Raw genomic sequence first — 20411 nt, forward strand, 5'->3', positions numbered from 1 at the left:
TGGACTCACAGGAGAGGTTCAAATCATAGAAAGTTAAAGTGTCAGTCCTCTTGTACTTTAGTCGGCATTGTTCATTTTGTATTAAATTCGGATGCAATTTCTGTATTTCATCGTCAATAAGAGGGTCCAAGGGATACAGTAAAGTTGAAGTGATGCATCGGAATCTAAAACTGGACTCACAGGAGAGGTTCAAATCATAGAAAGTTAGAGTGTCAGTCCTCTTGTATTTAAGTCGGCATTGTGACTTTTGTATTAAATTCGGACGCAATTTCTGTGTTTCATCATTAATAAGAAGGTCCAAGGGATAAAATAAACCTGAAGTGATGCATCGGAATTCAAAACTATACTAATAGGAGAGATTCAAGTCATAGAAAGTTAGAGTGTCAGTCCTCTTGTACTTAAGTCGGCATTTTGACTATTGTATTAAATTCGGAAGCAATTTCTGTGTTTCATAGTCAATAAGAACGTCCAGGGGATACAGTTAACCTGAAGTGAAGCTTCGGAAAGTAAACTGGACTCACAGGAGGGGTTCAAATCTTAGAAAGTAACAGTGTCCGTCCTCTTGTACTTAGGTCGGCATTGTGCATTTTGTTTTAAATTCGGATGCAATTTCTGTGTTTCATCGTCAATAAGAGGGTCCAAGGGATACAGTAAACCTGAAGTGAAGCATCGGAATCTAAAACTGGACTCACAGGAGAGGTTCAAATCATAGAATGTTAGAGTGACAGTCCTCTTGTACTTAAGTCGGCATTGTGACTTTTGTATTAAATTCGGATGCAATTTCTGTGTTTCATCGTCATTAAGAAGGTCCAAGGCATACAGCAAACATGAAGCGAAGCACCAGAATCTAAAACTGGACACACAAGAGAGGTTCAAATCAGAGAAAGTGACAGTGTCAGTCCGCTTGTATTTAAGTCGGCATTGTGACTTTTGTATTAAATTCGGAAGCAATTTCTGTGTTTCATCGTTAATAAGATGGTCCAAGGGATACAATAAACCTGAAGTGATGCATCGGAATTCTAAACTGTACTAACAGCAAAGGTTCAAATCATAGAAAGTTAGAGTGTCAGTCCTCTTGTACTGCAGTCGGCATTTTGACTATTGTATTAAATTCGGATGCAATTTCTGTGTTTCATCGTCAATAAGAACGTCCAAGGGATACAGTAAACCTGAAGTGAAGCATCGGAATCTAAAACTGGACTCACTGGAGGGGTTCAAATCTGAGAAAGTAAAAGTGACAGTCCTCTTGTACTTAGGTCGGCATTGTGCCTTTTGTAATAAATTCGGATGCAGTTTCTGTGTTTCATCGTCAATAAGAGGGTCCAGTAAACCTGAAGTGAAGCATCGGAATCTAAAACTGGAATCACAAGAGTTGTTCAAATCGTAGAAAGTTAGAGTGTCAGTCCTCTTGTACTTAAATCGGCACTGTGCCTTTTGTATTAAATTCGGATGCAATTTCTGTGTTTCATCGTTAATAAGAAGGTCCAAGGGATACAGTAAACCTGAAGTGAAGCATCGGAATCTAAAACTGGACTCACAGGAAAGGTTCAAAACATAGAATGTTAGAGTGTCAGTCCTCTTGTACTTAAGTCGGCATTGTGATTTTTGTATTAAATTCGGGTTCTATTTCTGTGTTCATCGTCAATAAGAAGGACCACGGCATACAGTAAACCTAAAGTGAGGCATCGGAATCTAAAAGTGGACTCACAGGAGAGGTTCAATTCATACAATGTTAGAGTGTCAACCCTCTTGTTCTTAAGTCGGCATTGTGCCTTTTGTATTAAATTCGGATGCAATTTCTGTGTTTCATCGTCAATAGGAAGGCCCAAGGGATACAGTAAACCTGAAGTGAAGGATCGGAATCTTATACTGGACTCACAGGACAGGTTCAAATCATAGAAAGTTAGAGTGTCAGTCCGCTTGTACTTAAGTCGGCATTGTGCCTTTCGTTTTAAATTCCGATGCAATTTCTGTGTTACATTGTTAATAGAAGGCCCAAGGGATACAGTAAACCTGAAGTGATGCATCGGAATCTAAAACTGGACTCACAGGAGAGGTTCAATTCATAGAATGTTAGAGTGTCACTCCTCTTGTACTTATGTCGGCATTGTGACTTTTGTATTAAATACGGATGCAATTACTGTGTTTCATCGTCAATAAGAAGGTCCAAGGGATACATTAAACCTGAAGTGAAGCATCGGAATCTAATACTGGACTCACAGGAGAGGTTCAAATCATAGAAAGTTAGAGTGTCAGTCCGCTTGTACTTAAGTCGGCATTGTGCCTTTTGTTTTAAATTCGGATGCAATTTCTGTGTTTCATCGTCAATAAGGAGGTCCAAGGGATACAGTAAACCTGAAGTGAAGCATCGGAATCTAAAACTGGACTCACAGGAGAGGTTCAAATCATAGAAAGATAGTGTGTCGGTCCTCACGTACTTAAGTCGGCATTTTGACTATTGTATCAAGTTCAGATGCAATTTCTGTGTTTCATCGACAATAAGAAGGTCAAAGGGATACAGTAAACCTTAAGTGAAGCATTGGAAACTAAAACTGGACTTACAGGAGAGGTTCAAATCATAGAATGTTAGAGTGTCAGTCCTCTTGTACTTAAGTCGGCATTGTGACTTTTGTATTAAATTCGGATGCAATTTCTGTGTTCCATCGTCAATAAGAAGGTCCAAGGGATACAGTCAACCTGAAGTGAAGTATCGGAATCTAAAACTGGACTCACTGGAAGGGTTCAAATCATAGAAAGTTAGAGTGACAGTCCTCTTGTACTTAAGTCGGCATTGTGCCTTTTGTATTGAATTCGGATGCAATTTCTGTGTTTCATCGTTAATAAGAAGGTCCAAGTGATACAGTAAACCTGAAGTGAAGCATCGGAATCTAAAACTGGACTCACAGGAGAGGTTCAAATCATACGAAGTAAGAGTGTCAGTCCTCTTGTACTTAAGTCGGCATTGTGCCTTTTGTATTGAATTCGGATGTGATTTCTGTGTTTTATCGTCAATAAGAAGGTCCAAGGGATACAGTAAACCTGAAGTGAAGCATCGGAATCTAAAACTGGAATCACAAGAGATGTTCAAATCATAGAAAGTTAGAGTGTCAGTCCTCTTGAACTTAAGTCGGCATTGTGACTTTTCTATTACATTCGGATGCAATATCTGTGTTTCATCGTCATTAAGAAGGTCCAAGGCATACAGTAAACCAGAAGCGAAGCATCAGAATCTAAAATTAGACTCACAAGAGTTGTTCAAATCATAGAAAGTTAGAGTGTCAGTCCTCTTGTACTTAAGTCGGCATTGTGCCATTTGTATTAAATTCGGATGCAATTTCTGTGTTTCATCGTTAATAAGAAGGTCCAAGGGATACAGTAAACCTGAAGTGAAGCATCGGAATCTAAAACTCGACTCACAGGAGAGGTTCAAATCATAGAAAGTTAGAGTGTCAGTCCGCTTGTACTTAAGTCGGCATTGTGCTTTTTGTTTTAAATTCGGATGCAATTTCTGTGTTTCATCGTTAATAGAAGGTCTAAGGGATACAGTAAACCTGAAGTGAAGCATCGGAATCTAGAACTGGACTCACAGGAGAGGTTCAAATCATAGAAAGTTAGAGTGTCAGTCCTTTTGTACTTAAGTCGGCATTGTGACTTTTGTATTAAATTCGGATGCAATTTCTGTGTTCCATCGTCAATATGAAGGTCCAAGGGATACAGTCAACCTGAAGTGAAGTATCGGAATCTAAAACTGGACTCACAGGAAAGGTTCAAATCATTGAATGTTAGAGTGTCAGTCCTCTTGTACTTAAGTCGGCATTGTGACTTTTGTATTAAATTCGGGTGCTATTTATGTGTTTGATCGTCAATAAGATGGTCCAAGGCATACAGTAAACCTAAAGTGAGGCATCGGAATCTAAAAGTGGACTCACAGGAGAGGTTCAAATCATACAAAGTTAGAGTGTCAACCCTCTTGTTCTTAAGTCGGCATTGTGCCCTTTATATTAAATTCGGATGCAATTTCTGTGTTTCATCGTCAATAGGAAGGTCCAAGGGATACAGTAAACCTGAAGTGAAGGATCGGAATCTTATACTGGACTCACAGGACAGGTTCAAATCATAGAAAGTTAGAGTGTCAGTCCGCTTGTACTTAAGTCGGCATTGTGCCTTTCGTTTTAAATTCCGATGCAATTTCTGTGTTACATTGTTAATAGAAGGCCCAAGGGATACAGTAAACCTGAAGTGATGCATCGGAATCTAAAACTGGACTCACAGGAGAGGTTCAATTCATAGAATGTTAGAGTGTCACTCCTCTTGTACTTATGTCGGCATTGTGACTTTTGTATTAAATACGGATGCAATTACTGTGTTTCATCGTCAATAAGAAGGTCCAAGGGATACATTAAACCTGAAGTGAAGCATCGGAATCTAATACTGGACTCACAGGAGAGGTTCAAATCATAGAAAGTTAGAGTGTCAGTCCGCTTGTACTTAAGTCGGCATTGTGCCTTTTGTTTTAAATTCGGATGCAATTTCTGTGTTTCATCGTCAATAAGGAGGTCCAAGGGATACAGTAAACCTGAAGTGAAGCATCGGAATCTAAAACTGGACTCACAGGAGAGGTTCAAATCATAGAAAGATAGTGTGTCGGTCCTCACGTACTTAAGTCGGCATTTTGACTATTGTATCAAGTTCAGATGCAATTTCTGTGTTTCATCGACAATAAGAAGGTCAAAGGGATACAGTAAACCTTAAGTGAAGCATTGGAAACTAAAACTGGACTTACAGGAGAGGTTCAAATCATAGAATGTTAGAGTGTCAGTCCTCTTGTACTTAAGTCGGCATTGTGACTTTTGTATTAAATTCGGATGCAATTTCTGTGTTCCATCGTCAATAAGAAGGTCCAAGGGATACAGTCAACCTGAAGTGAAGTATCGGAATCTAAAACTGGACTCACTGGAAGGGTTCAAATCATAGAAAGTTAGAGTGACAGTCCTCTTGTACTTAAGTCGGCATTGTGCCTTTTGTATTGAATTCGGATGCAATTTCTGTGTTTCATCGTTAATAAGAAGGTCCAAGTGATACAGTAAACCTGAAGTGAAGCATCGGAATCTAAAACTGGACTCACAGGAGAGGTTCAAATCATACGAAGTAAGAGTGTCAGTCCTCTTGTACTTAAGTCGGCATTGTGCCTTTTGTATTGAATTCGGATGTGATTTCTGTGTTTTATCGTCAATAAGAAGGTCCAAGGGATACAGTAAACCTGAAGTGAAGCATCGGAATCTAAAACTGGAATCACAAGAGATGTTCAAATCATAGAAAGTTAGAGTGTCAGTCCTCTTGAACTTAAGTCGGCATTGTGACTTTTCTATTACATTCGGATGCAATATCTGTGTTTCATCGTCATTAAGAAGGTCCAAGGCATACAGTAAACCTGAAGCGAAGCATCAGAATCTAAAATTAGACTCACAAGAGTTGTTCAAATCATAGAAAGTTAGAGTGTCAGTCCTCTTGTACTTAAGTCGGCATTGTGCCATTTGTATTAAATTCGGATGCAATTTCTGTGTTTCATCGTTAATAAGAAGGTCCAAGGGATACAGTAAACCTGAAGTGAAGCATCGGAATCTAAAACACGACTCACAGGAGAGGTTCAAATCATAGAAAGTTAGAGTGTCAGTCCTCTTGTTTTTAAGTCGGCATTTTGACTACTGTATTAAATTCGGATGCAATTTCTGTGTTTCATCGTCAATAAAAACGTCCAAGGGATACAGTAAACCAGAAGTGAAGCATCGGAATCTGAAACTGGACTCACAGGAGGGGATCAAATCTTAGAAAGTAAAAGTGGCAGTCCTCTTGTACCTAGGTCGGCATTGTGCCTTTTGTATTAAATTCGGATGCAATTTCTGTGTTTCATCGTCAATAAGAGGGTCCAAGGAATACAGTAAACCTGAAGTGAAGCATCGGAATCTAAAACTAGAATCACAAGAGTTGTTCAAATCATAGAAAGTTAGTGTGTCAGTCCTCTTGTACTTAAGTCGGCATTGTGCCATTTGTATTAAATTCGGATGCAATTTCTGTGTTTCATCGTTAATAAGAAGGTCCAAGGGATACAGTAAACCTGAAGTGAAGCATCGGAATCTAAAACTGGACTCACAAGAGAGGTTCAAATCATAGAAAATTAGAGTGTCAGTCCTCCTGTACTTAAGTCGGCATTGTGCCATTTGTATTACATTCGGATGCAATTTCTGTGTTTCATCGTTAATAAGAAGGTCCAAGTGATACAGTAAACCTGAAGTGAAGCATCGGAATCTAAAACTGGACTCACAAGAGAGGTTCAAATCATAGAAAGTTAGAGTGTCAGTCCTCTTGTTCTTAAGTCGGCATTGTGCCTTTTGTATTGAATTCGGATGCAATTTCTGTGTTTCATCGTCAATAAGAATGTCCAAGGGATACAGTTAACCTGAAGTGAAGCATCGGAATCTAAAACTGGATTCCCAAGAGATGTTCAAATCATAGAATGTTAGAGTGTCAGTCCTCTTGTACTTAAGTCGGCATTGTGACTTTTGTATTAAATTCGGATGCAATTTCTGTGTTTCATCGTCAATAAGAAGGTCCAAGGCATACAGTAAACCTGAAGCGAAGCATCAGAATCTAAAACTGGACTTACAAGAGCGGTTCAAATCATAGAAAGTGACAGTGTCAGTCCGCTTGTATTTAAGTCGGCATTGTGACTTTTGTATTAAGTTCGGACGCAATTTCTGTGTTTCATCGTTAATGAGAAGGTCCAAGGGATACAATAAACCTGAAGTGATGCATCGGAATTCAAAACTGTACTAACAGGAGTGGTTCAAGTCATAGAAAGTTAGAGTGTCAGTCCTCTTGTACTTAAGTCGGCATTTTGACTATTGTATTAAATTCGGATGCAATTTCTGTGTTTCATCGTCAATAAGAACGTCCAGGGGATACAGTAAACCTAAAGTGAAGCATCGGAATCTAAAACTGGACTCACAGGACTGGTTGAAATCTTACAAAGTAAGAGTGTCAGTCCTCTTGTACTTAGGTCGGCATTGTGCCCTTTGTATTAAATTCGGATGCAATTTCTGTGTTTCATCGTCAATAAGAGGGTCCAAGGGATACAGTAAACCTGAAGTGAAGCATCGGAATCTAAAACTGGAATCATAAGAGATGTTCAATCATAGGAAGTTAGAGTGTCAGTCCTCTTGTACTTAAGTCGGCATTGTGCCTTTTGTATTAAATTCGGATGCAATTTCTGTGTTTCATCGTTAATAAGAAGGTCCAAGTGATACAGTAAACCTGAAGTGAAGCATCGGAATCTAAAACTGGACTCGAGGGAGAGGTTCTAATCATAGAAAGTAAGAGTGTCAGTCCTCTTGTACTTAAATCGGCATTGTGCCTTTTGTATTGAATTCGGATGTAATTTCTGTGTTTCATCGTCAATAAGAAGGTCCAAGGGATACAGTAAACCTGAAGTGAAGCATCGGAATCTAAAACTAGAATCATAAGAGATGTTCAAATCATAGAATGTTAGGGTGTCAGTCCTCTTGTACTTAAGTCGGCATTGTGACGTTTGTATTAAATTCGGATGCAATTTCTATGTTTCATCGTCATTAAGAAGGTCCAAGGCATACAGTAAATCTGAAGCGAAGCATCAGAATCTAAAACTGGACTCACAAGAGAGGTTCAAATCATAGAAAGTGACAGTGTCAGTCCGCTTATATTTAAGTCGGTATTGTGAATTTTGTATTAAGTTCGGACGCAATTTCTGTGTTTCATCGTTAATGAGAAGGTCCAAGGGATACAAAAATCCTGAAGTGATGCATCGGAATTCAAAACTGTACTAACAGGAGTGGTTCAAGTCATAGAAAGTTAGAGCGTCAGTCCTCTTGTACTTAAGTCGGCATTTTGACTATTGTATTAAATTCGGATGCAATTTCTGTGTTTCATCGTCAATAAAAGCGTCCAAGGGATACAGTAAACCTGAAGTGAAGCATCGGAATCTGAAACTGGACCCACAGGAGGGGATCAAATCTTAGAAAGGAAAAGTGGCAGTCCTCTTGTACTTAGGTCGGCATTGTGCCTTTTGTATTAAATTCGGATGCAATTTCTGTGTTTCATCGTCAATAAGAGGGTCCAAGGGATACAGTAAACCTGAAGTGAAGCATCGCAATCTAAAACTGGAATCACAAGAGTTGTTCAAATCATAGAAAGTTAGAGTGTCAGTCCTCTTGTACTTAAGTCGGCATTGTGCCTTTTGTATTAAATTCGGATGCAATTTCTGTGTTTCATCGTTAATAAGAAGGTCCAAGGGATACAGTAAACCTGAAGTGAAGCATCATAATCTAAAACTGGACTCACAGGAGAGGTTCAAATCATAGAAAATTAGAGTGTCAGTCCTCCTGTACTTAAGTCGGCATTGTGCCATTTGTATTACATTCGGATGCAATTTCTGTGTTTCATCGTCAATATGAAGGTCCAAGGGATACAGTAAACCTGAAGTGAAGCATCGGAATCTAAAACTGGATTCCCAAGAGATGTTCAAATCATAGAATGTTAGAGTGTCAGTCCTCTTGTACTTAAGTCGGCATTGTGACATTTGTATTAAATTCGGATGCAATTTCTGTGTTTCATCGTCAATAAGAAGGTCCAAGGCATACAGTAAACCTGAAGCGAAGCATCAGAATCTAAAACTGGACTCACAAGAGAGGTTCAAATCACAGGAAGTGACAGTGTCAGTCCGCTTGTATTTAAGTCGGCATTGTGACTTTTGTATTAAGTTCGGACGCAATTTCTGTGTTTCATCGTTAATGAGAAAGTCCAAGGGATACAATAAACCTGAAGTGATGCATCGGAATTCAAAACTGTACTAACAGGAGTGGTTCAAGTCATACAAAGTTAGAGTGTCAATCCTCTTGTACTTAAGTCGGCATTTTGACTATTGTATTAAATTCGGATGCAATTTCTGTGTTTCATCGTATAAGAACGTCCAGGGGATACAGTAAACCTAGAGTGAAGCATCGGAATCTAAAACTGGACTCACAGGATTGGTTGAAATCTTACAAAGTAAGAGTGTCAGTCCTCTTGTACTTAGGTCGGCATTGTGCCCTTTGTATTAAATTCGGATGCAATTTCTGTGTTTCATCGTCAATAAGAGGGTCCAAGGGATACAGTAAACCTGAAATGAAGCATCGGAATCTAAAACTGGATTCCCAAGAGATGTTCAAATCATAGAATGTTAGAGTGTCAGTCCTCTTGTACTAAAGTCGGCATTGTGACTTTTGTATTAAATTCGGATGCAATTTCTGTGTTCCATCGTCAATAAGAAGGTCCAAGGGATACAGTCAACCTGAAGTGAAGTATCGGAATCTAAAACTGGACTCACTGGAGGGGTTCAAATCATAGAAAGTTAGAGTGTCAGTCCTCTTGTACTTAAGTCGGCATTGCGCCTTTTGTATTAAATTCGGATGCAATTTCTGTGTTTCATCGTTAATAAGAAGGTCCAAGTGATACAGTAAACCTGAAATGAAGCATCGGAATCTAAAACTGGACTCACAGGAGAGGTTCAAATCATAGAAAGTAAGAGTGTCAGTCCTCTTGTACTTAAGTCGGCATTGTGCCTTTTGTATTGAATTTGGATGTAATTTCTGTGTTTCATCGTCAATAAGAAGGTCCAAGGGATACAGTAAACCTGAAGTGAAGCATCGGAATCTAAAACTAGAATCACAAGAGATGTTCAAATCATAGAATGTTAGAGTGTCAGTCCTCTTGTACTTAAGTCGGCATTGTGACTTTTGTATTAAATTCGGATGCAATTTCTGTGTTTCATCGTCATTAAGAAGGTCCAAGGCATACAGTAAACCTGAAGCGAAGCATCAGAATCTAAAACTGGACTCACAAGAGAGTTTCAAATCATAGAAAGTGACAGTGTCAGTCCGCTTGTATTAAATTCGGAAGCAATTTCTGTGTCTCATAGTCAATAAGAAGGTCCAAGGCATACAGTAAACCTGAAGTGAGGCATCGGAATCCAAAAGTGGACTCACAGGAGAGGTTCAAATCATACAAAGTTAGAGTGTCATCCCTCTTGTTCTTAAGTCGGCATTGTGCCTTTTGTATTAAATTCGGATGCAATTTCTGTGTTTCATCGTCAATAGGAAGGCCCAAGGGATACAGTAAACCTGAAGTGAAGCATCGGAATCTAAAACTGGACTCACAGGAGAGGTTCAAATCATAGAAAGTTAGAGTGTCAGTCCACTTATACTTAAGTCGGCATTGTGACTTTTGTATTAAATTCGGATGCAATTTCTGTGTTTCATCGTCAATAAGAAGGTCCAAGGCATACAGTAAACCTGAAGTGAGGCATCGGAATCCAAAAGTGGACTCACAGGAGAGGTTCAAATCATACAAAGTTACAGTGTGAGTCCTCTTGTACTTAAGTCGGCATTGTGCCTTTTGTATTGAATTCGGATGCAATTTCTGTGTTTCATCGTCAATAAGAAAGTCTAAGGTATACAGTAAACCTGAAGTGAAGCATCGGAATCTAAAACTCGATTCCCAAGAGATGTTCAAATCATAGAATGTTAGAGTGTCAGTCCTCTTGTACTAAAGTCGGCATTGTGACTTTTGTATTAAGTTCGGATGCAATTTCTGTGTTCCATCGTCAATAAGAAGTTCCAAGGGATACAGTCAACCTGAAGTGAAGTATCGGAATCTAAAACTGGACTCACTGGGGGGGTTCAAATCATAGAAAGTTAGAGTGTCAGTCCTCTTCTACTTAAGTCGGCATTGTGCCTTTTGTATTAAATTCGGATGCAATTTCTGTGTTTCATCGTTAATAAGAAGGTCCAAGTGATACAGTAAACCTGAAGTGAAGCATCGGAATCTAAAACTGGACCCACAGGAGAGGTTCAAATCATAGAAAGTAAGAGTGTCAGTCCTCTTGTACTTATGTCGGCATTGTGCCTTTTGTATTGAATTCGGATGTAATTTCTGTGTTTCATCGTCAATAAGAAGGTCCAAGGGATACAGTAAACCTGAAGTGAAGCATCGGAATCTAAAACTAGAATCACAAGAGATGTTCAAATCATAGAATGTTAGAGTGTCAGTCCTCTTGTAGTTAAGTCGGCATTGTGACTTTTGTATTAAATTCGGATGCAATTTCTGTGTTTCATCGTCATTAAGAAGGTCCAAGGCATACAGTAAACCTGCAGCGAAGCATCAGAATCTAAAACGGGACTCACAAGAGAGGTTCAAATCATAGAATGTGACAGTGCCAGTCCGCTTGTATTTAAGTCGGCATTGTGACTTTTGTATTAAATTCGGAAGCAATTTCTGTGTTTCATCGTCAATAAGAAGGTCCGAGGCATACAGTAAACCTGAAGTGAGGCATTGGAATCTAAAAGTGGACTGACAGGAGAGGTTCAAATCATACAAAGTTAGAGTGTCAACCCTCTTGTTCTTAAGTCGGCATTGTGCCTTTTGTATTAAATTCGGATGCAATTTCTGTGTTTCATCGTCAATAGGAAGGCGCAAGGGATACAGTAAACCTGAAGTGAAGCATCGGAATCTAAAACTGGACTCACAGGAGAGGTTCAAATCATAGAAAGTTAGAGTGTCAGTCCGCTTGTACTTATGTCGGCACTGTGCCTTTTGTTTTAAATTCGGATGCAATGTCTGTGTTTCATCGTTAGTAGAAGGTCCAAGAGATACAGTAAACCTGAAGTGAAGCATCGGAATCTAAAACTGGACTCACAGGAGGGGTTCAAATCATAGAATGTTAGAGTGTTAGTCCTCTTGTACTGAAGTCGGCATTGTGACTTTTGTATTCAATTCGGATGCTATTTCTGTGTTTCATCGTTAATAAGAAGGTCACAGAGATACAATAAACCTGAAGTGATGCTTCGGAATTCAAAACTGGACTCACAGGAGAGGTTCAAATCATAGAAAGATAGAGTGTCAGACCTCTTGTACTTAAGACGGCATATTGACTATTGTATCAAATTCAGATGCTATTTCTGTGTTTCATCGACAATAAGAAGGTCAAAGGGATACAGTAGACCTTAAGTGAAGCATCGGAATCTAAAACTGGACTCACAGGAGAGGTTCAAATCATAGAAAGTTAGAGTGTCAGTCCTCTTGTACTTAAGTCGGCATTGTGGTTTTTGTATTGAATTCGGATGCAATTACTGTGTTCCATCGTCAATAAGAAGGTCCAAGGGATACAGTCAACCTGAAGTGAAGTATCGGAATCTAAAACTGGACTCACAGGAGGGGTTCAAATCATAGAAACTTAGAGTGTCAGTCCTCTTGTACTTAAGTCGGCATTGTGCCTTTTGTATTAAATTCGGATGCAATTTCTGTGTTTCACCGTTAATAAGAAGGTCCAAGTGATACAGTAAACCTGAAGTGAAGCATCGGAATCTAAAACTGGACTCACAGGAGAGGTTCAAATCATTGAAAGTAAGAGTGTCAGTCCTCTTGTACTTAGGTCGGCATTGTGACTTTTGTATTAAATTCGGATGCAATTTCTGTGTTTCATCGTCATTAAGAAGGTCCAAGGCATACAGTAAACCTGAAGCGAAGCATCAGAATCTAAATCTGGACTCACAAGAGAGGTTCAAATCATAGAAAGTGACAGTGTCAGTCCGCTTGTATTTAAGTCGGCATTGTGAATTTTGTATTAAATTCGGAAGCCATTTCTGAGTTTCATCATTAATAAGAACGTCCAAGGGATACAATGAACCTGAAGCGATGCATCGGAACTCAAAACTGTACTAACAGGAGAGGTTCAAATCATAGAAAGTTAGCGTGTCAGTCCTCTTGTACTTAAGTCGGCATTGTGCCTTTTGTATTAAATTCGGATGCAATTTCTGTGTTTCATCGTTAATAAGAAGGTCCAAGTGATACAGTAAACCTGAAGTGAAGCATCGGAATCTAAAACTGGACTCACAGGAGAGGTTCAAATCATAGAAAGTAAGAGTGTCAGTCCTCTTGTACTTAAATCGGCATTGTGCCTTTTGTATTGAATTCGGATGTAATTTCTGTGTTTCATCGTCAATAAGAATGTCCAAGGGATACAGTAAACCTGAAGTGAAGCATCGGAATCTAAAACTAGAATCACAAGAGATGTTCAAATCATAGAATGTTAGGGTGTCAGTCCTCTTGTACTTAAGTCGGCATTGTGACTTTTGTATTAAATTCGGATGCAATTTCTGTGTTTCATCGTCATTAAGAAGGTCCAAGGCATACAGTAAACCTGAAGCGAAGCATCAGAATCTAAAACTGGACTCACAAGAGAGGTTCAAATCATAGAAAGTGACAGTGTCAGTCCGCTTGAATTTAAGTCGGTATTGTGACTTTTGTATTAAATTCGGAAGCCATTTCTGAGTTTCATCATTAATAAGAACGTCCAAGGGATACAATAAACCTGAAGCGATGCATCGGAACTCAAAACTGTACTAACAGGAGAGGTTCAAATCATAGAAAGTTAGCGTGTCAGTCCTCTTGTACTTAAGTCGGCATTGTGCCTTTTGTATTAAATTAGGATGCAATTTCTGTGGTTCATCGTTAATAAGAAGGTCCAAGTGATACAGTAAACCTGAAGTGAAGCATCGGAATCTAAAACTGGACTCACAGGAGAGGTTCAAATCATAGAAAGTAAGAGTGTCAGTCCTCTTGTACTTAAATCGGCATTGTGCCTTTTGTATTGAATTCGGATGTAATTTCTGTGTTTCATCGTCAATAAGAATGTCCAAGGGATACAGTAAACCTGAAGTGAAGCATCGGAATCTAAAACTAGAATCACAAGAGATGTTCAAATCATAGAATGTTAGGGTGTCAGTCCTCTTGTACTTAAGTCGGCATTGTGACTTTTGTATTAAATTCGGATGCAATTTCTGTGTTTCATCGTCATTAAGAAGGTCCAAGGCATACAGTAAACCTGAAGCGAAGCATCAGAATCTAAAACTGGACTCACAAGAGAGGTTCAAATCATAGAAAGTGACAGTGTCAGTCCGCTTGAATTTAAGTCGGTATTGTGACTTTTGTATTAAGTTCGGACGCAATTTCAGTGTTTCATCGTTAATGAGAAGGTCAAAGGGATACAAAAAACCTGAAGTGATGCATCGGAATTCAAAACTGTACTAACAGGAGTGGTTCAAGTCATAGAAAGTTAGAGCGTCAGTCCTCTTGTACTTAAGTCGGCATTTTGACTATTGTATTAAATTCGGATGCCATTTCTGTGTTTCATCGTCAATAAAAACGTCCAAGGGATACAGTAAACCTGAAGTGAAGCATCGGAATCTAAAACGGGAATCACAAGAGTTGTTCAAATCATAGAAAATTAGAGTGTCAGTCCTCTTGTACTTAAGTCGGCATTGTGCCTTTTGTATTAAATTCGGTTGCAATTTCTGTGTTTCATCGTTAATAAGAAGGTCCAAGGGATACAGTAAACCTGAAGTGAAGCATCGGAATCTAAAACTGGATTCCCAAGAGATGTTCAAATCATGGAAAGTGACAGTGTCAGTCCGCTTGTATTTAAGTCGGCATTGTGACTTTTGTATTAAGTTCGGACGCAATTTCTGTGTTTCATCGTTAATGAGAAGGTCCAAGGGATACAATAAACCTGAAGTGATGCATCCGAATTCAAAACTGTACTAACAAGAGTGGTTCAAGTCATACAAAGTTAGTGTGTCAGTCCTCTTGTACTTAAGTCGGCATTTTGACTATTGTATTAAATTCGGATGCAATTTCTGTGTTTCATCGTATAAGAACGTCCAGGGGATACAGTAAACCTAGAGTGAAGCATCGGAATCTAAAACTGGACTCACAGGATTGGTTGAAATCTTACAAAGTAAGAGTGTCAGTCCTCTTGTACTTAGGTCGGCATTGTGCCCTTTGTATTAAATTCGGATGCAATTTCTGTGTTTCATCGTCAATAAGAAGGTCCTAGGCATACAGTAAACCTGAAGTGAGGCATCGGAATCTAAAAGTGGACTCACAGGAGAGGTTCAAATCATACAAAGTTAGAGTGTCAGTCCTCTTGTACTTAAGTCGGCATTGTGCCTTTTGTATTGAATTCGGATGCAATTTCTGTGTTGCATCGTCAATAAGAAGGTCCAAGGGATACAGTAAACCTGAAGTGAAGCATCGGAATCTAAAACTGGATTCCCAAGAGATGTTCAAATCATAGAATGTTAGAGTGTCAGTCCTCTTGTACTAATGTTGGCATTGTGACTTTTGTATTAAATTCGGATGCAATTTCTGTGTTCCATCGTCAATAAGAAGGTCCAAGGGATACAGTCAACCTGAAGTGAAGTATCGGATTCTAAAACTGGACTCACTGGAGGGGTTCAAATCATAGAAAGTTAGAGTGTCATTCCTCTTGTACTTAAGTCGGCATTGTGCCTTTTGTATTAAATTCGGATGCAATTTCTGTGTTTCATCGTTAATAAGAAGGTACAAGGGGTACAGTAAACCTGAAGTGAAGCATCGGAATCTAAAACTGGACTCACAGGAGAGGTTCAAATCATAGAATGTTAGAGTGTCAGTCCACTTGTACTTAAGTTGGCATTGTGACTTTTGTATTAAATTCGGATGCAATTTCTGTGTTTCATCGTCAATAAGAAGGTCCAAGGCATACAGTAAACCTGAAGTGAGGCATCGGAATCTAAATGTGGACTCACAGGAGAGGTTCAAATCATACAAAGTTAGAGTGTCAGTCCTCTTGTACTTAAGTCGGCATTGTGCCTTTTGTATTGAATTGGGATGCAATTTCTGTGTTGCATCGTCAATAAGAAGGTCCAAGGGATACAGTAAACCTGAAGTGAAGCATCGGAATCTAAAACTGGATTCCCAAGAGATGTTCAAATCATAGAATGTTAGAGTGTCAGTCCTCTTGTACTAAAGTTGGCATTGTGACTTTTGTATTAAATTCGGATGCAATTTCTGTGTTCCATCGTCAATAAGAAGGTCCAAGGGATACAGTCAACCTGAAGTGAGGTATCGGATTCTAAAACTGGACTCACTGGAGTGGTTCAAATCATAGATAGTTAGAGTGTCAGTCCTCTTGTACTTAAGTCGGCATAGTGCCTTTTGTATTAAATTCGGATGTAATTTCTGTGTTTCATCGTCAATAAGAAGGTCCAAGGGATACAGTGAACCTGAAGTGAAGCATCGGAATCTAAAACTAGAATCACAAGAGATCTTCAAATCATAGAATGTTAGAGTGTCAGTCCTCTTGTACTTAAGTCGGCATTGTGACTTTTGTATTAAATTCGGATGCAATTTCTGTGTTTCATCGTCATTAAGAAGGTCCAAGGCATACAGTAAACCTGAAGCGAAGCATCAGAATCTAAAACTGGACTCACAAGAGAGGTTCAAATCATAGAAAGTGACAGTGTCAGTCCGCTTGTATTTAAGTCGGCATTGTGACTTTTGTATTAAATTCGGAAGCAATTTCTGTGTCTCATCGTCAATAAGAAGGTCCAAGGCATACAGTAAAGCTGAAGTGAGGCATCGGAATCTAAAAGTGGACTCACAGGAGAGGTTCAAATCATACAAAGTTAGAGTGTCAACCCTCTTGTTCTTAAGTCGGCATTGTGCCTTTTGTATTAAATTCGGATGCAATTTCTGTGTTTCACCGTTAATAAGAAGGTCCAAGTGATACAGTAAACCTGAAGTGAAGCATCGGAATCTAAAACTGGACTCACAGGAAAGGTTCAAATCATTGAAAGTAAGAGTGTCAGTCCTCTTGTACTTAGGTCGGCATTGTGACTTTTGTATTAAATTCAGATGCAATTTCTGTGTGTTTCATCGTCATTAAGAACGTCCAAGGCATACAGTAAACCTGAAGCGAAGCATCAGAATCTAAATCTGGACTCACAAGAGAGGTTCAAATCATAGAAAGTGACAGTGTCAGTCCGCTTGTATTTAAGTCGGCATTGTGACTTTTGTATTAAATTCGGAAGCCATTTCTGAGTTTCATCATTAATAAGAACGTCCAAGGGATACAATAAACCTGAAGCGATGCATCGGAACTCAAAACTGTACTAACAGGAGAGGTTCAAATCATAGAAAGTTAGCGTGTCAGTCCTCTTGTACTTAAGTCGGCATTGTGACTTTTGTATTAAATTCGGATGCAATTTCTGTGTTTCATCGTCATTAAGAAGGTCCAAGGCATACAGTAAACCTGAAGCGAAGCATCAGAATCTAAAACTGGACTCACAAGAGAGGTTCAAATCATAGAAAGTGACAGTGTCAGTCCGCTTGAATTTAAGTCGGTATTGTGACTTTTGTATTAAGTTCGGACGCAATTTCAGTGTTTCATCGTTAATGAGAAGGTCAAAGGGATACAAAAAACCTGAAGTGATGCATCGGAATTCAAAACTGTACTAACAGGAGTGGTTCAAGTCATAGAAAGTTAGAGCGTCAGTCCTCTTGTACTTAAGTCGGCATTTTGACTATTGTATTAAATTCGGATGCAATTTCTGTGTTTCATCGTCAATAAAAACGTCCTAGGGATACAGTAAACCTGAAGTGAAGCATCGGAATCTAAAACGGGAATCACAAGAGTTGTTCAAATCATAGAAAGTTAGAGTGTCAGTCCTCTTGTACTTAAGTCGGCATTGTGCCTTTTGTATTAAAATCGGTTGCAATTTCTGTGTTTCATCGTTAATAAGAAGGTCCAAGGGATACAGTAAACCTGAAGTGAAGCATCGGAATCTAAAACTGGATTCCCAAGAGATGTTCAAATCATGGAAAGTGACAGTGTCAGTCCGCTTGTATTTAAGTCGGCATTGTGACTTTTGTATTAAGTTCGGACGCAATTTCTGTGTTTCATCGTTAATGAGAAGGTCCAACGGATACAATAAACCTGAAGTGATGCATCCGAATTCAAAACTGTACTAACAGGAGTGGTTCAAGTCATACAAAGTTAGTGTGTCAGTCCTCTTGTACTTAAGTCGGCATTTTGACTATTGTATTAAATTCGGATGCAATTTCTGTGTTTCATCGTATAAGAACGTCCAGGGGATACAGTAAACCTAGAGTGAAGCATCGGAATCTAAAACTGGACTCACAGGATTGGTTGAAATCTTACAAAGTAAGAGTGTCAGTCCTCTTGTACTTAGGTCGGCATTGTGCCCTTTGTATTAAATTCGGATGCAATTTCTGTGTTTCATCGTCAATAAGAAGGTCCAAGGCATACAGTAAACCTGAAGTGAGGCATCGGAATCTAAAAGTGGACTCACAGGAGAGGTTCACATCATACAAAGTTAGAGTGTCAGTCCTCTTGTACTTAAGTCGGCATTGTGCCTTTTGTATTGAATTCGGATGCAATTTCTGTGTTGCATCGTCAATAAGAAGGTCCAAGGGATACAGTAAACCTGAAGTGAAGCATCGGAATCTAAAACTGGATTCCCAAGAGATGTTCAAATCATAGAATGTTAGAGTGTCAGTCCTCTTGTACTAAAGTTGGCATTGTGACTTTTGTATTAAATTCGGATGCAATTTCTGTGTTCCATCGTCAATAAGAAGGTCCAAGGGATACAGTCAACCTGAAGTGAGGTATCGGATTCTAATACTGGACTCACTGGAGTGGTTCAAATCAAAGATAGTTAGAGTGTCAGTGCTCTTGTACTTAAGTCGGCATAGTGCCTTTTGTATTAAATTCGGATGCAATTTCTGTGTTTCATCGTTAATAAGAAGGTCCAAGTGATACAGTAAACCTGAAGTGAAGCATCGGAATCTAAAACTGGACTCACAGGACAGGTTCAAATCATAGAAAGTAAGAGTGTCAGTCCTCGTGTACTTAAGTCGGCATTGTGCCTTTTGTATTGAATTCGGATGTAATTTCTGTGTTTCATCGTCAATAAGAAGGTCCAAGGGATACAGTAAACCTGAAGTGAAGCATCGGAATCTAAAACTAGATTCACAAGAGATCTTCAAATCATAGAATGTTAGAGTGTCAGTCCTCTTGTACTTAAGTCGGCATTGTGACTTTTGTATTAAATTCGGATGCAATTTCTGTGTTTCATCGTCATTAAGAAGGTCCAAGGCATACAGTAAACCTGAAGCGAAGCATCAGAATCTAAAACTGGACTCACAAGAGAGGTTCAAATCATAGAAAGTGACAGTGTCAGTCCGCTTGTATTTAAGTCGGCATTGTGACTTTTGTATTAAATTCGGAAGCAATTTCTGTGTCTCATCGTCAATAAGAAGGTCCAAGGCATACAGTAAACCGGAAGTGAGGCATCGGAATCTAAAAGTGGACTCACAGGAGAGGTTCAAATCATACAAAGTTAGAGTGTCAACCCTCTTGTTCTTAAATCGGCATTGTGCCTTTTGTATTAAATTCGGATGCAATTTCTGTGTTTCACCGTTAATAAGAAGGTCCAAGTGATACAGTAAACCTGAAGTGAAGCATCGGAATCTAAAACTGGACTCACAGGAAAGGTTCAAATCATTGAAAGTAAGAGTGTCAGTCCTCTTGTACTTAGGTCGGCATTGTGACTTTTGTATTAAATTCGGATGCAATTTCTGTGTTTCATCGTCATTAAGAAGGTCCAAGGCATACAGTAAACCTGAAGCGAAGCATCAGAATCTAAATCTGGACTCACAAGAGAGGTTCAAATCATAGAAAGTGACAGTGTCAGTCCGCTTGTATTTAAGTCGGCATTGTGACTTTTGTATTAAATTCGGAAGCCATTTCTGAGTTTCATCATTAATAAGAACGTCCAAGGGATACAATAAACCTGAAGCGATGCATCGGAACTCAAAACTGTACTAACAGGAGAGGTTCAAATCATAGAAAGTTAGCGTGTCAGTCCTCTTGTACTTAATTCGGCATTGTGCCTTTTGTATTAAATTCGGATGCAATTTCTGTGTTTCATCGTTAATAAGAAGGTCCAAGTGATACAGTAAACCTGAAGTGAAGCATCGGAATCTAAAACTGGACTCACAGTAGAGGTTCAAATCATAGAAAATAAGAGTGTCAGTCCTCTTGTACTTAAATCGGCATTGTGCCTTTTGTATTGAATTCGGATGTAATTTCTGTGTTTCATCGTCAATAAGAATGTCCAAGGGATACAGTAAACCTGAAGTGAAGCATCGGAATCTAAAACTAGAATCACAAGAGATGTTCAAATCATAGAATGTTAGGGTGTCAGTCCTCTTGTACTTAAGTCGGCATTGTGACTTTTGTATTAAATTCGGATGCAATTTCTGTGTTTCATCGTCATTAAGAAGGTCCAAGGCATACAGTAAACCTGAAGCGAAGCATCAGAATCTAGAACTGGACTCACAAGAGAGGTTCAAATCATAGAAAGTGACAGTGTCAGTCCGCTTGAATTTAAGTCGGTATTGTGACTTTTGTATTAAGTTCGGGCGCAATTTCAGTGTTT

This window comes from Schistocerca serialis, chromosome 12 (genome assembly GCF_023864345.2).
Source record: "Schistocerca serialis cubense isolate TAMUIC-IGC-003099 chromosome 12, iqSchSeri2.2, whole genome shotgun sequence".
In the NCBI taxonomy this organism is placed as follows: domain Eukaryota; kingdom Metazoa; phylum Arthropoda; class Insecta; order Orthoptera; family Acrididae; genus Schistocerca; species Schistocerca serialis.